Source organism: Acinonyx jubatus, chromosome B1 (assembly GCF_027475565.1).
Source record: "Acinonyx jubatus isolate Ajub_Pintada_27869175 chromosome B1, VMU_Ajub_asm_v1.0, whole genome shotgun sequence".
Taxonomy (NCBI): domain Eukaryota; kingdom Metazoa; phylum Chordata; class Mammalia; order Carnivora; family Felidae; genus Acinonyx; species Acinonyx jubatus.
In genome coordinates this window covers 190,340,378-190,354,811 of record NC_069382.1, presented here as the reverse complement: position 1 = coordinate 190,354,811, position 14,434 = coordinate 190,340,378, and the positions used below count along the sequence as shown (strand labels likewise).

Sequence of the window (14,434 nt, the reverse complement as noted above, 5' to 3'; positions counted from 1 at the left end):
CCAATCAAAAAGCCTGGAAACTGCTGATGCAGTGTCTGCATGAAAGAGCCAGTGACATTTTGTGTTGCCTTTTTAAAAAATGTTTTAATATAACCGTATTTTAAGAGAAACTGGCCAGCAAGTTCACTCCAGGACAAGTTTTGGATTCTTTGCGAATCAAGTTGGGTAAGACCATAACAGACTGTTTGGTTTGGACAGAAAAACTGCCAACATGCCCATAAAAGGGAGAACTGGCTGGGCATTTTTCTTTCGGCTCTCATTTTCAGATTTTCTTCAAAAGTGAGTCTAAGAAAAATTTGGGAGAAGCCGTGTGATATACCCATAAAACACAAAACACCTCAAATAGAGTTTGTGTCTCAGACCGAACCAGTTTAGGGATTTTGTGATGATTGAGAACAACATTCCTGTCTCTGATATCCCTAACTGATTATAGAAGTCATCAGAATAAAGGAAAGATGGGCATTGGCTGAGTGCCCGCTGTGTGTCTGATATGTGCCCTATGTCCTAACTGTTAGACAAGCATGATCTCATTCAGTCTTCCCGGTCACCCCCTCAGTTAGTATTATTCCCATTTACCAAGAAGAAAAAGAAGCTGAGTTATGAGCTCCAGAATGAAACTACTATTTGTCCAAAATGTGTTTGAACCAGCAAATGTATGAATCTTAGAAGATGAATATATATGTGTATATATATACTCATATATATATTCATCTTCTAAGATTCATATATATATATATATATATATATATATATATAGTGGATGTATATGGGGTATATATATATATATATATATGGTGACTTTATATATATATATATATATATGTGTGTGTGTGTGTGTGTGTGTGTGTGGAGAGAGAGAGAGAGTGAATACACACACATATTATATAATGAATCTATAGGTCCTGTATCAATTCTAATCCTTGGAAATCAGAAGCTCATGTTTTGTGTGTCCAAAGCTTCAGTCGAGGTACATCCCAGTATTTGTGGATCTCCTTGAAGAAGCACCATGAGCCCCTCCTCCTCCACAGCTGTTTTGTGGAAGGCTGGTTGTGTGCACTTAACCCTCATCAAAACCCACCTTCCAACTGGGGAAAATGAGGCTCAGAAGTCCCAAACTGCAAAGGAGAGGAGGCTGGACAGGGTCTTGAAGGAATGATGGGACCCACGTGTCCAGTGGAAAAACGGCAGAAAAGGCTTGCATATGGAATCCATGGGGAAGGCCAAGGAGCCCTACACAGATCAGAGAAAAAATGTTCTGGAAGGAAAGTAGTGAGATAAAAGTTGGATAAGATTTGGATGGGGTCAAACCAGGAAAAACTCAATACAGGAGAGTTAATGCTGACTTTGTTCTCAACGAACTGGGGAACCCATCGGAGGCTTTTGAGTGAGGGGGGCATGTGGGATGCAGAATTTTAGGATTAGCCTGGCCCTGGTGTGAAGAGGGACGGAAAGTGGAGAGGCCAGAGGGAGAACTTTCCTCAGAAGGATTCCATGACACTCTCAAGGCCAAGGCTCTGCATGGCGTTTGGGTTCTGCCGTGTCCTATTCTGGAAGAAGACATCCTTATGGACTCCTGTCGAATGGGCTCAACCCTGTGGCCTTTGATATGGCCATGTCGTCCTGACAGTGCAGGAATTCCAGGAACTCTTCCAGCCCCACCCGCTAATGGAGGAGGCCCCATACACTCATGTTGACCTTAGAAAGCAGGAAGACAAGATAAGCTTGTCTCCTAAAGAATTTGGGTGGGAAAAATGTTGTTGTCTCCTAAAGAATTTTTCCCAACGCTCAAGGACCCAAATTTAAAGTACGGGCCCCAAAGCAAAAACATCAGAATGCGAAGAGCTCACTTGAACTTTGTTAATACTTAGAGGACCGTGTCCCAGAGAGACACTGCTTCCTCACTCCACCCCAGCTCACATATGCAGGCATGACACCGCTAGATTCTTGCTTTTGTCGGAGCAACGTCCAGAGACTGATGCATTAGGAATATCCAGGCGAGGCCTCACTTTGGGGCAGGTGATGGGTCCGTGCTGTTTACAGGTTGTAAAAATTCAGGAAGACTGAGTGGGGAAAGGGGCTGGAAAGCTAGGATTGAATATCTAAGTCCGCTTTGCCAGAAGACCTTGGGCAAATTCATTCAGCTGCAGAATAGCAATAAACACATGAGGATGAGATTAAGGAATGTAAGTGACGGCATCATAGCAGAAGGAAGGAGCTAACACAGCAGTGAGCCGGGTCCTAAATAAATACCTGTGGGGCCAGGCAGATCGAATGAATGTTGCAACCCTGTGAATACCTGAGAAACTAGAATCTACTGCCCCACCCAAAGAAGGCAGCCGTGGGGACCACTCGATTTACTTTCTGATTTTGAAATAATAGCAGCTGATTCACATCATCAATTAAACCCCAGACAAAACAGCAGATTGGGGAGCCTGGGTGGCTTAGTCGGTTGAGCGTCTTACTTAGGCTCAGGTCATGATCTCCCAGTTCATGAGTCCAAGCCCTGCGTTGGGCTCTCGCTGCTGTCAGCCCAGAGCCTGCTTAGGATCCTCTGTCCCTCTCTCTCTGCCTCTTGCCCCCCCCCCAAAATAAATAAAGAAACACTTAAGAAAATAATCCATCAGTCTTTTAAAACACATACAGTCGAGGGGTGCCTGGATGGCTCAGTCACTTAAGCATCCAACTCTTGGTTTCAGTTCAGGTCATGACCTTATGGTTTGTGGGTTCAAGCCCCACATTGGGCTCTTCATGGTCAGTGCAGAGCCTGCTTGGGATTCTCTCTCTCTCCCTCTCTCTCATTCACGCTGTCTCTGTGTCTCTCAAAATAAATATAAACTTTTTTAAAAAAAGTCAAAATAAAACACATACAGTCAATTATTGCAATTTGCAGTAGTTATGTTTTATGCAAAGTCATTCCAAAGACTGAATTAGCAAGTCCTGAACCCCTGCTCCTGGGGAAAACACAGGGGTAGGGTCTTGCCAGCTTCTAGTCACAGTGTTTTCACCAGTAGATCAATATACAACTTTGTTTTACATGTGTTTCTGTTTAAAGGCACTTTATTTAATGCGTATTGTTGGTTCATTAATGTTGAACCCATGGCCAGCAGCACCGTAACTCATGACTGAATGAAGCTTATCTTACTTTCTCCATAAGGCATGTCACAGCCCTCTTGTGCTTAGGAACGTGAGAAGGAACTTTTATGTTTGGGGCCCATTTGAACAGCAAAATCACCACCAAAAAACAAAACAAAACAAAACAAAACAAAACAAAACAAAACAGAAAAACCTAAAAGTGTCCAAAATGTGGCACTAAACAGACAGCTGAAAGGATACTTGTTTATAGCATGAGGGACTAAAAGAGGAAGGTAATACATCGCCTTGTTTGACCCCAGCTGGAAACACGCCCACCAAGGCACTCAAATCTTTGCTGCTCTGTGCATATCTGCAAATGACCATGAAAGCATCGTTGAGTATTGATTTGCAGTCACCAATAAATTTCAGCAAGTAGGCGAATTTACCAACACAAAGCCTGAGACCGTATCTAAAACTCCATTCACACACTTACATACGAGACGTAACATTTACACTTCAAGTTAGCCTATCAGATCTCTGGTCAATTCCTACCAACTCAGTGTATATCTAAGACCCACAAGAATGTAGCCCAGAGGACACGATGGTTGTCCAAAAACAAAAACAAAAGTTTCATTGTGAAGTCGGATTTTTTTTTTTCTAGAAAGGGCAGAGGCCCAAAATGGAATTATGCCTGAGACAGCTTTCCAAGATACTACAACAGCCTCTTGCACATTCTAGCATTAAATGATAGAAAATCTTCTTCCTATTGAATCAGACTCTCTTTCTGGAATTTTTCTGAATTGATCCTAGTTCTGTCATTGGGAACTGCTCAGAATAAGGCCAGCCTTCCTTCCACGCGGTGGTCTCTCAAATATTTGAAGACTCTACCAGTTCCGTCTTCCAAGACAGCGATTTCCCATGTTAGACACCCTCATCCTTCATAATTTCCTCATTTCCGCTGTCTTTGTGATTTTCTTGCAACATGCTCTAATCTGTCAGCAATAAACTGCTATCACCCACTTACTTAGGCACTAGAATAAAATGAGTAGCCTTGAATTCTGGCTAAAGGACAGTTAACTTAAACAACCTTACTGGGGGGTAATTTGGCAATGTATACCAAATTCCTTAAAATAAGCATATCCTTCTATGTCTTAGAATTCATTCTAAGGAAATACTGAGATTTACTCATGAGGATGTTTATTACAGGTGATTTACAATCCCACCATGTGGAAACAATCTAAACACCCAAGAATAAAACAACATTAAAGAAATTAGGGTACATCCATATAGCCACTAAATACTACTTAGCCATGAAGGAGACACTGAGCAAATCTACATAGACTCACACAGGTATTTATATAATCGTAATAGTAAAGAAGATTATAAAAGAGTGGGCACGGTTTGATTACATTTTTATTAAAGCATTCATCTACATTCCCAGGGGTAAAGAAAAACACTCCCTAGAGGTTAACACAGGCTCTTGAAGGTTTAATTTCAAGTGTTTCCCTCCTTCCTTATCTATTTTTTCTACAATAAGCTATGACATTCATAATAAAGGAAAGCAGCTCTGATTAGTGTATAAAAAGATTAAAATTAAAACAACTCTGGGGTTCCCTATTGCTTTCAGGAAAAAGTCCGACCACCCTGGCTTGCGACATGGGGCCTTTTATGATCTCAACTCTTGGGGTTCATCCCCTAACAAGCCGCACACACAACATATTCCACTTTGGCCAATATGAACCATCTAAAATTCACCCGATTTGTTAAGACTCTTTTCCACCTTACACCTTCCGTTTGAGACATCCTCTAGGTTTCAAAACTGGTTTGGGGAGATTGTCCAAAATTATACTACTCATGAATGGCAAAACCAGTCCAGGCTGCCTGCCTCTGGAACCCATGGTGTCTCCCCACGATCCAAATGAAAAACTGGGACAAGTCAAGGTGATATTTTTCTAACTATCTCTGCGCCATATTTAATGTCAGCATAGGCAAACACTTAGACTGTTTATGACCTTATCTGAGGGAGAGAAAAAGCCATGAAATCTAGTTCTTTCCATTGTCATATAGACAGAAAGTCAAAATGATTCCAGAAATGTGTTTTTACCTTCTGAGAAGAATGATCCAGGGTATTTGGAGCAATATTTTAGCCAGACATTAAAGCCCAGTTTGCAAACATATGCCCTATGTAGTCAGATTTCACTAATATGGTCTACTTTGACTTCTTTGTCTGTTTCATTATAAGAATTTAATATTGAGTTTCAAAATCCAAATGGCATAAATAAATTCCAGATGTCTTCCCAAATCCCTAAATCTCACAGTAGAATGAGGAGAGACACAGCTACATATGAGTAGGTGGCTCCATTTTAATTCACTGAAAAAATGAAGAGAGCAGTTGGTCAGAGTTTCTTTCATGAAAAAACGCATGAACTCTTTTGAGTTTCTTGAGGAGCTGAGCCTTCAAGATTTACAGCCCAGCTGTTTGACATATGTTCTGCCTTATTTCTCCCCCTCGACGGGTGAAACAGCATCATCGCAACCTAGGGCTCCAGGACAGGGCTGTCTCAATTCCAATCCAACTGGGTGACTTTGAGCGAGTCATTTAACCACTTTATTCCTAAATTTACTCGTCTGCAAAGTGGGGATAACCACGGTACCTACCTTGTAGGCTTGTTGTGAAGACGAGTGAGTTTATAATCGGGCATGTTTAGCACAGTGCAGGCCATACAGCAAAATGTTTGCACTCCCCTAACAGGTGTGTGTATGAGAAGCTGAGTGACGTCTTCAGTGGCTAGAAAGTTCCTTTCTCTTCTTCCCGTCTTGACAAATAGGGCTAAGTCTCCTGAACTTCGGATTAGGAAGACTCCCATCTTTTCCTCTGTGAGTGACCACCAAGCAAACTTCAGATCCCAGACCCCTCCCTGAAGCCTGGCCCCGGGCCCACACGTGCACTACCTGAGTCCACATTCCTGATCTCAGTGCCCAGGTCATACCATCCCACCAGTTTTGCATCCGGGCAACTCACTCACAAAAACGTAAAAGCTCTGTCCTCAGAGGATTTGTGGAGGGAAATGCACGCACGTCTCCAGTGAATTAAAGGTCATATGTGTAAAACACCGAAGGATCATAATTAGTTCTCCAAAATGCTGGTTTTCTTCCCTCATTTTCCCCCCGCCATTAATGATTGGTACTGATGTGTGCAAGAAACACTTAATCACACCCATAAAAGACCTTCACCGCTAACCTTCAAGAGACCGTTTACAGTCCATATATCCCTCGGCATCTCCGTTTCCACACTTGCCATATCTTTTCACCTCTCAATAGCGATGAAAGCCTGTGTGACATTTTGATGTTTACAGGTCCTATACGTACGTCACCTTACTTACTCCTCCTATCAACTCTCTAAGTAGGTTGTATTATTACTGTTGTTGCTATTGCTGCTGCTGCTGTTGTCATAATTCTGCATGCTGGGGAATGAAAGCTTCAACAAACGGAAAGACTTGCCCCAAATTATGCAACTGATCAACGACTCCATAAGGATTTGAACCTGGATTCTCTGCCCTACCGTTCTGCGCTTTTTTCCTACCAAACTCCACTGCTAGAGTTACAGGATTCAAGAGTGAAAACCTCATTAATTCTGTGCTGTATCTCTTCCACTAGATGTCCTTTATTTAGGTGACACTTTTGATTTTTCTGTTTTCTCTGATGTTGCTACGGCTTGGCAAGCTCGAACTCGGCAGTCTCGTGGCTAGGTCGGAGTTGTTTCTGCAGGCTATCATGGCTGTGTGCTAGATGGTTGGTTTAAAAAAACAAAAAGACATGTTTAATTGGTGTTTTCTTTCGGGCAGCATTGTGTTATACTGTGGCCAAACAATGCCTCATCTAGAAAGAAAAAATGAATGATTCCAGAAAGTTTGTTCAGAAAGAAGCCAAATCTTTTGCAACAATGAGGCATTATACACAAATCTGAAAGTATTTCAGATTGAGAAGATGATGGAAATGTGGTGTAGAGCTGTATCAGTTAGGGAATGTGCTTGACCTCATGCAACAGAAACCCAGCTTCTGTGACCCGGCCCAACGGGGGTTATGTCTCTCATCTACAATGAAGTTAGTTTGGAGCTACGCAGTCAAGGGTTCGTATGATGGCTTCAATGTCATCAGACCCAGGTTCCTTTCTCCTCTTATGTTCTGATATGTGACTGTGTTTGCCATGATCACAAGATGTCTATATTAATGTCATGACTGCATTCTTGGTGAATGGCAAAATACAAAACAAGAACTGAACAGGTGACACCAGCTGTCTTTTTCCTTCAAGAGGCTTTCCCAGCAACCTCTTTCATCAATCTCTGCTCACATATTCTGGCCCCGACTGGGGGTGCCACATGGCCTTCCCTAGCCACAGAGAGTCTGGGAAGGGGGGCATTACGTGGTCATATTGCCTCCTCAAACAAGAAATCTGTTAGTATAGACATTGGGAAGCAACTAACAGAGACTTTCAAGACAACTACCATTCACTGAGGGCCTGCAGTGTGTCAGGCACAAACTAAGACAAAGCTAAGAAAGAAATTACCCTAGGCGAGCCTGGGTGGCTCAGCCGGTTAAGCATCCGACCTCAGGTCAGGTCATGATCTCACACTTCGTGAGTTCGAGCCCCATTTCAGGCTCTGTGCTGACAGCTCAGAGCCTGGAGCCTGCTTTGGATTCTGTGCCTCCCTCTCTCTGCCCTTCCCCTGCTCACACTCTCTATCTCTCTCTCAAAAATAAAGAAACATTAAAAAAATTTAAAAAGAAAGAAAGAAAGAACACTATCCTTGGGGTACCTGGATGGCTCAGTTGGTTAAGCATCCAACTTCGACTCACATCATGACCTCATGGTTCGTGGATTCTAGCCCCACATCGCTGGAGCCTGCTTCAGGTTCTGTGTCTCCCTCTCTCTCTGCCCCTCCCCCACTTGCTCTCTCTCTCTCTCTCTTTCTCAAAAATGAATAAACATTAAAATTTTTTTTAAAAACAAATAACACTATCCTTGCCTTAGACATACAGAAAATGATATCCACAGAGATATAAAGTGTGAAATGAGAGGCACTGTTCTCAGAAGATTGCTATGTGAATTTTTCTCATGTAACAATGCCTGGCACTGAGTAGACACTCAAAAATGGTTTCAAATGTTTTGCTTCTCTCTGTCCTCTCTCTCCGTTGAAATTAGAGATGCAGTGCCAGCTTTCACTTGGAATGCCTTTATATTTGCATTGTCTAATTAATCTTATTATGATCTAACTATGGCTACCGTTCTGGCCTGTGCACCCATATACCCCAACCTTTGGCAAACATAGCATTGCTGACTCTATTAGATCACATCAAATCTTTCCTACTTGATATGTTCTCTCTTTTTGATTGACTCTCCAGAACTGTGATGACACTGTTTTTACTTTTCATTTCATCAGCTAAGGCATAAACAGTCTTTGGCTTGGTGCCTTATCAGTCTCTTTGTGTAGGGACTCAGTGATATCCATTGAACGAATGAATCTAGGCTTCATCAATTACCAGTTGCATGGTCTTGGGCATGTTTCATAACCTGCCATGAGCGAGGAAAAAAAATCAATGTTTTTTGTTGTTACAAACCACTGAGATTTGAGAGTAGTATTATAGCTGCAATAACTGATTATTAGATTCCTCTACAGGGGGAAGGGAATTCGTGGAAAAGAAATGATCAGTAGATAATACCAACGGGATTTACTACAAAATAGTATCCACACAGTAAGAAGACACATTGTTTTTCTAGCATTCATTACAATCAATGGGCAGTCTTGAATTATAATAATTTCACACATAATAAAGGCTAAAAAAAAAAATGACACACAAACTTCCCCAAATCATACTGAGGTTTTTAGAGCATATATAGATTATCAACGGGGAAAAGAAATGTTTTCTGGGCAAGCACCATTCTGCTGCATCACTGGGCAAGCACATGAGATGCCAGAGATTAAGAAAACACTCTGAATGCTTATCTCGCTGACACAGCCGCGTTTTCAGGGTGTTAGGTTTGAGTTACGGGAAACAAATTAAACAATCTCTCTGTACAGAGTAGAACGGGTAAAGGATTTCTCTTTCGTAGAGGCAAAAATTGCATCTCTTGATTGTCAGTGAAAACCAAAGCTGGAGTAAATTTAGAAATCTGACATATGATCGCCTGGAGCTTTATCCCTGCTAAAATGTAAATACACACCAGGGTACAATGGGGTTTTCCATCTCGTTTGGCATTCTCGTGTATTTGACTTCTTTTCATGAAACAGCCAGTGACACAGGGATTTGGGGAGCAATAAGCAGGTGTTTGGCACCATATATAAGTTCATATGTAGGGTGTGAGTCACAATTTAGTACTTTTCAAGGCATTTGTCAAATAGCAAAGGATAGCTCTCAAGAGATTGCTTTTTATTTTTCAAGAAGCATGAAGAACTGGAAATGTATTTGTGTACCTTGGAATCAAACCAACCTGGATCTGATTTCCAGGTCTCTTATCTAATAAATGTACAACATTAGGCACACTACTTATCACCACTGAGGTGTTTTTTTTTTTTTCTCATCTGTAAAATGGAGGAAATAATACTTAGTTGAACCAAGTGATCCCGCCATATTTGCAGTCGACAGAAGTGGAATGTTAGCAGTTTCATACAGTTCTACTGTCTCGCGGGACTGAGTTCAGAAAAGACCAAGCCCATATATGTCTGCTAGTCACAACGCCTTTGTTTCATGTGACAGACACCCTACTCAAGATAGCTTAAGAAAAAAGGGAATACATTAGCTTATGTATTTGGTCAGTTTAGAAACAGGGTTGGCTTCATGCATGGCACAATCCAGGGGTTCAGATGATGCTTTGGATCCCCTTCTCTCTCTCTCTCTCTCTCTCTCTCTCTCTCTCTCCCCCCCCTTCTCTCCCTCTCTCCCTCTTCTTCTCTCTCTCCTTCTCTCTCTCCTTCTCTTCCTCTCTCCTTCTTTCTCTCCCATCCCACTTTCTTCTGTGTCTGTTGACTTTGTTATACACGGTGGACAGGATCGCCAATGATAGTCTTTAGGAGAAGCAAAAGGGACTTCTCTCTCCCAAGGGCTGTCTCTCTTCAGTTACACTCTCACCTCTACCAGTCATTGTTTTCAGATGTTTCAGGTGGCTTGCCATGCTTGACCCAGCCTAGTTAACTTTTTCACTCCAAGGGAGGTAGTGCTAGCCCAATTAGAACCACATAAGGAAGGAGTTAACCAAAGAATATTGGGGCACCAGGTAGGCAGGGAAAAAGAGATATCCATTACATTGTGTGCAACACTTAACAGAGGCACCGAAATTAGCTAAAGCATTTTCTACACAATATCCAAAGGACATGAGAGGTAATATTTACCCAAAGATAAGGTTTCACCCAAAGACACAGTGACCAACTTTTTTCAATTTGCCCAGGACTTTTCTGGTTTAACACTGTAAGCCTCATGCCCTGGAAAACTCCTTAGCCCCAAGCAAACCATCTTAGTTTGTCTGGACTATCGGGTTTTACACTGAAAGTCCCACATCTGGGGAACCCCCTAAGTCCCAGGCAAACCAAGATAGCTGGTCACCCTGTCCAAACATGGCACTTGTAAGTGTAAATGTTAGCTGCATTTGAACTCTTAGTAAGTGAGCTTATAAGGTACTGCATCTGTAGAAGAATGATGTAGTATGGTACATCCAAAACAGCAGCCGGTCTTATGGAAAAAATGCTTATCATGCCTGTTTGATCTAGAGTTGTAGGATCTGCCCCTTTGCTTTTCTTCCCCCTCTGCCTTCTTTGTTTTCCTTTCATTGTGTCTTTCTTTCTCCCTTTTTTTCTACCCCCCCCCCCGCCTTTCTTTCCTTCCTTCTTGCCTTCCTACTGACCTTCCTTCCTTCCCTCTCTTATTTTCCTCTTTCTCTTTTACTTTCTTTTCTGGTGACATGTTGACCTTTCAAATTGCATATGGCTTAGATTATGTTTCAAATCTTCAAAGGAGCTCTTATGCATTGTTTGACTGAGATAAACTGGCCACCGTACATTCATTTATCCCAGATAATGCCCCAAATAAGTGGAAAGATCATTGCTGATTAAGACGAGCAACATACGGGTGATTACTAGGAGTTTGCTGAGAAAGCACAGTCACGATGTTGGGCATGAAAAATGAAATAATTAGGATGGGGAGCAGAAAAGACAGTGATGGTTGTGAAATGAGGAATTGGGAGACTGGAAGAATTTGAGATTGAGTTCCTTCAAGGGACATTTTGGTTTAAGTGTTTACATAGAGGTTACATCTACTACCAATGGAAATTGCTAAGATTTGGGAGCTCTCTCTTCCTTTGAATCAATATTATCATTAATTAAGCAATGTAAACCAGGAAATCCTTCCTGGTTACAAACTATGCTTTGAAGCCAGGCTTGCATTTGAGTGTTTTCAATCAAAATCTTAGAATAAAATTGGAAAGAAAGCAATTTCTCATCTTCAAAGGAGAGCTATCCATGGGGAAAACAGTCTTCTGAATTATACTTCAGAGAATGATGAGAATTTTGTTGCCCTTATTGAAGTGCTGCAGTTCTAAAGAAATAACTACACTTTGGAGACAAATCCAAATGCTCCCTTATAGCAAGGTTCCACCCACAAGTCAAGGTCATTGACTTAGGACTTCCACGAAATGTGGGTTTTTCACATATTAGTACTCACATTATTGTCATAATTTTTGTCCTTGCATGGTACCACCTGTGCCATTTATTTACCTAACATCTTGCTGCAAATTTACTTTTTAATTAGATACACTAAGCCAATGCACCCAATGCAGCCAATGCAGCTTATTAGGGCTCATGAATACCCTTTGTGGGAAGAATAGTATTGTCACTCAGAAGAAAAGCACTATACTATGGATGCATTGAGTAAAGCCTGGGAGACTCACCACCTGGTTCTCAGCTTAGTTCTACCTTCTGGTAGCCTTGAAATTTGGGATTAATTTCAATTTTCTATTCATATAGTTGTAAGGATTAATTGGTTGTAAAAATTGAGGAACAATGTTAGCACATAACAAATGTTAGCTAAGATTCTTTTCTTAGTCCATTAGTGAAGAGAGAGATTTGCATAGTCCTGTAGTGCAGAAGAGACACTTTTGGGAGGAAATGTGTCATAGCTAGGAAGGGACAAAGGACACATCATCATCTTTGTTTCTAAACTGGTTTCCCCCAGACCAGGTTTTTATCACTTGTGGCTTGAATAATCAAGAAGGGAAAACAAGATTTTGTGAATCTGTCCACACAAGTTGAGCCTATTAAGGGCCCAAGTTTGAAAAAAAGCCCAGAGTTAGGGAGAGGATAGGATGCCCTTCCTCTAAAGAAAAACCAACATCATTTTGCTGTTAACAACGATTTCAGATGATTTTTTTTAACATTCTAGCCTCTGATTATTTTTAGTGTTTAGGTTATTTTTCATGTGTTTATTTTTTGCCTGGCAACCATATTGAATGTATATTCTTTCTAATAGGCTTTTAAAATTTGCATGCATTGTTTGGGTATGCAACTGTGGTATCTTTCAATAATGATACATTTGCTTCTTCTAATCCAATTCCTGTACCTCTTAATTTTGTTTCTTGTCTTATCACATATAAATTATTTTACTACTATTTAGGAATGATTAAACTAGTATTGCATTCTTGGATACACTATGGTAAGGATGATCTTGAGAACGTAGCAACTAAAGCCCAAGAAATAGCTAAAAATATGTTGCAATAATTTGAATGTATTGTGACAATGCCATGGACAAAGACAATGGGTAAAAGAGCATACAGAAAAAAAAATCACTGAGTCATATGTTAATTGAATAAATGAATGAACATAATGGAATGTAAGAATCAAAGCTTGACTGTAAGGCTTCAAGTGTGTAATGACACCAGAAGATTAGCATTCATATCAGTCAGGAATCAGAAAAATAAAAATCACTCTAGGTAGGGATTGAACATGAGAAATCAAAGCCTTAAACAACCATCAAAAGAACTGTAGAGAATCTACGCATAAAATTAAATTGCACTGAACTTTACAACATACAAATGAACCATGCAAAACTAGTGAAATCTGAATATGTTCTACAATCTACTTAATAGTGTTGTACTGATGCCAACTTCTAGTTTTGATATATTACAGTGATAAAAGATGTCATTATTGAGGGGAGCTAGTTTTTGTTTTATTTGGTTTTTATGCAACTTTTTTTTTGCAACCTCCTAAGAGTATGCCATTATTTCTAAATTAAAAAAAAAAAAAGGCTGTGGAACCAATATTTGGAGAAGAGACCATGATGTTTTTCTGGAAACTCAGAAGTGCAGGGTTGCTGGAAAACCACACTAGACTATGTGATTCCAGGATCTCACTCAAAAGCTCCTACAAACTTTGCATCATTTGAGTGTCCTCACTCTGACTGCGACTGCCACCAAAGGGTGTCCCCTCATTCATTTCTGCCTTTGACATCCCTGTGGTGCCCTCATTGGCTGGTTCTAAGCAGGGAAACTGACTGGAAAAGTTTTGAGGAAATTTAGTTTCAGGTGTCGAGTCCCTGAAATATAAGAGAGAGTAGAAAGATCCAGGGATAATGCTGAGTTAAAACCTGTATCCCAGCTCACTGACGTTTAATAAATACTAGAAATTTATAATCTAGTCTTTGAAAAGGGGATTTGAAGAAGGAAATTAGTCAAATTTTTCAGTTTGTGAATGAAGAAAATTCATAAATAATTTCATTTCCCAGCATAGTTTCTCGGTCTCTGCCAAGCTATCTTCATCCAAAAGAATTTCTAATAAGCAAATTTTTATAACATTTTACAGTTTATAAAACAATTTCACATGGACTCTGTCATTGGCCCACCAAACACAGATGAGAAACAGATAATAATGAAAACACTTAATACCTATCTGGAACTTTCACTAATGTTATCACATTTCCTTGCAACACACTGACAAAAGCATCTTCCTTGTAATTCTCTAACATAGCACGTTGTCTTTCCATATCTTTGCACATGTGGCTTCTATTGCTGAGAATGTCTTTCCTGGTACAAATTCCTGCTTGACAAGTCCTATACCGCCTCATGCCTTGTTGCATCGGAATCTCTCTTTCGTCTCTTTCCTGAAAGAGACCGAGGCTAGAGCAGTATGAATAGGCAGCCCCCACCGTGCAGAGGGCCAGGCTGTGCTGCCCTTACAGGAATCTGAGCGTTGACCAGAAGGCTGGCAGGTGTGACCCAAGGTCCGTTCCTCAGCTATTGTTTCTTTTTTTTTTTTTAATTTTTTTAACGTTTATTTATTTTTGAGACAGAGAGAGACAGAGCATGAACGGGGGAGGATCA

General features: G+C 40.8%; 1 protein-coding gene across 2 annotated transcripts in view; it reads left to right on the top strand.

The window, feature by feature from the left end:
- The window catches only part of C1QTNF7 (C1q and TNF related 7), a 106,021-nt gene that overhangs the window by 15,198 nt on the left and 76,389 nt on the right, over positions 1 to 14,434 (top strand). Inside the window, exon 1 of one of the 2 annotated variants that reach the window (XM_053217560.1) lies at positions 10,034 to 14,334. The exons of the other annotated variant lie outside the window; for it this stretch is intronic. The gene's annotated coding sequence lies outside the window, so the exon portion shown is untranslated. Of the gene's footprint in view, positions 1 to 10,033; positions 14,335 to 14,434 lie in introns of those variants that run through there. 2 annotated transcript variants of the gene reach the window in all.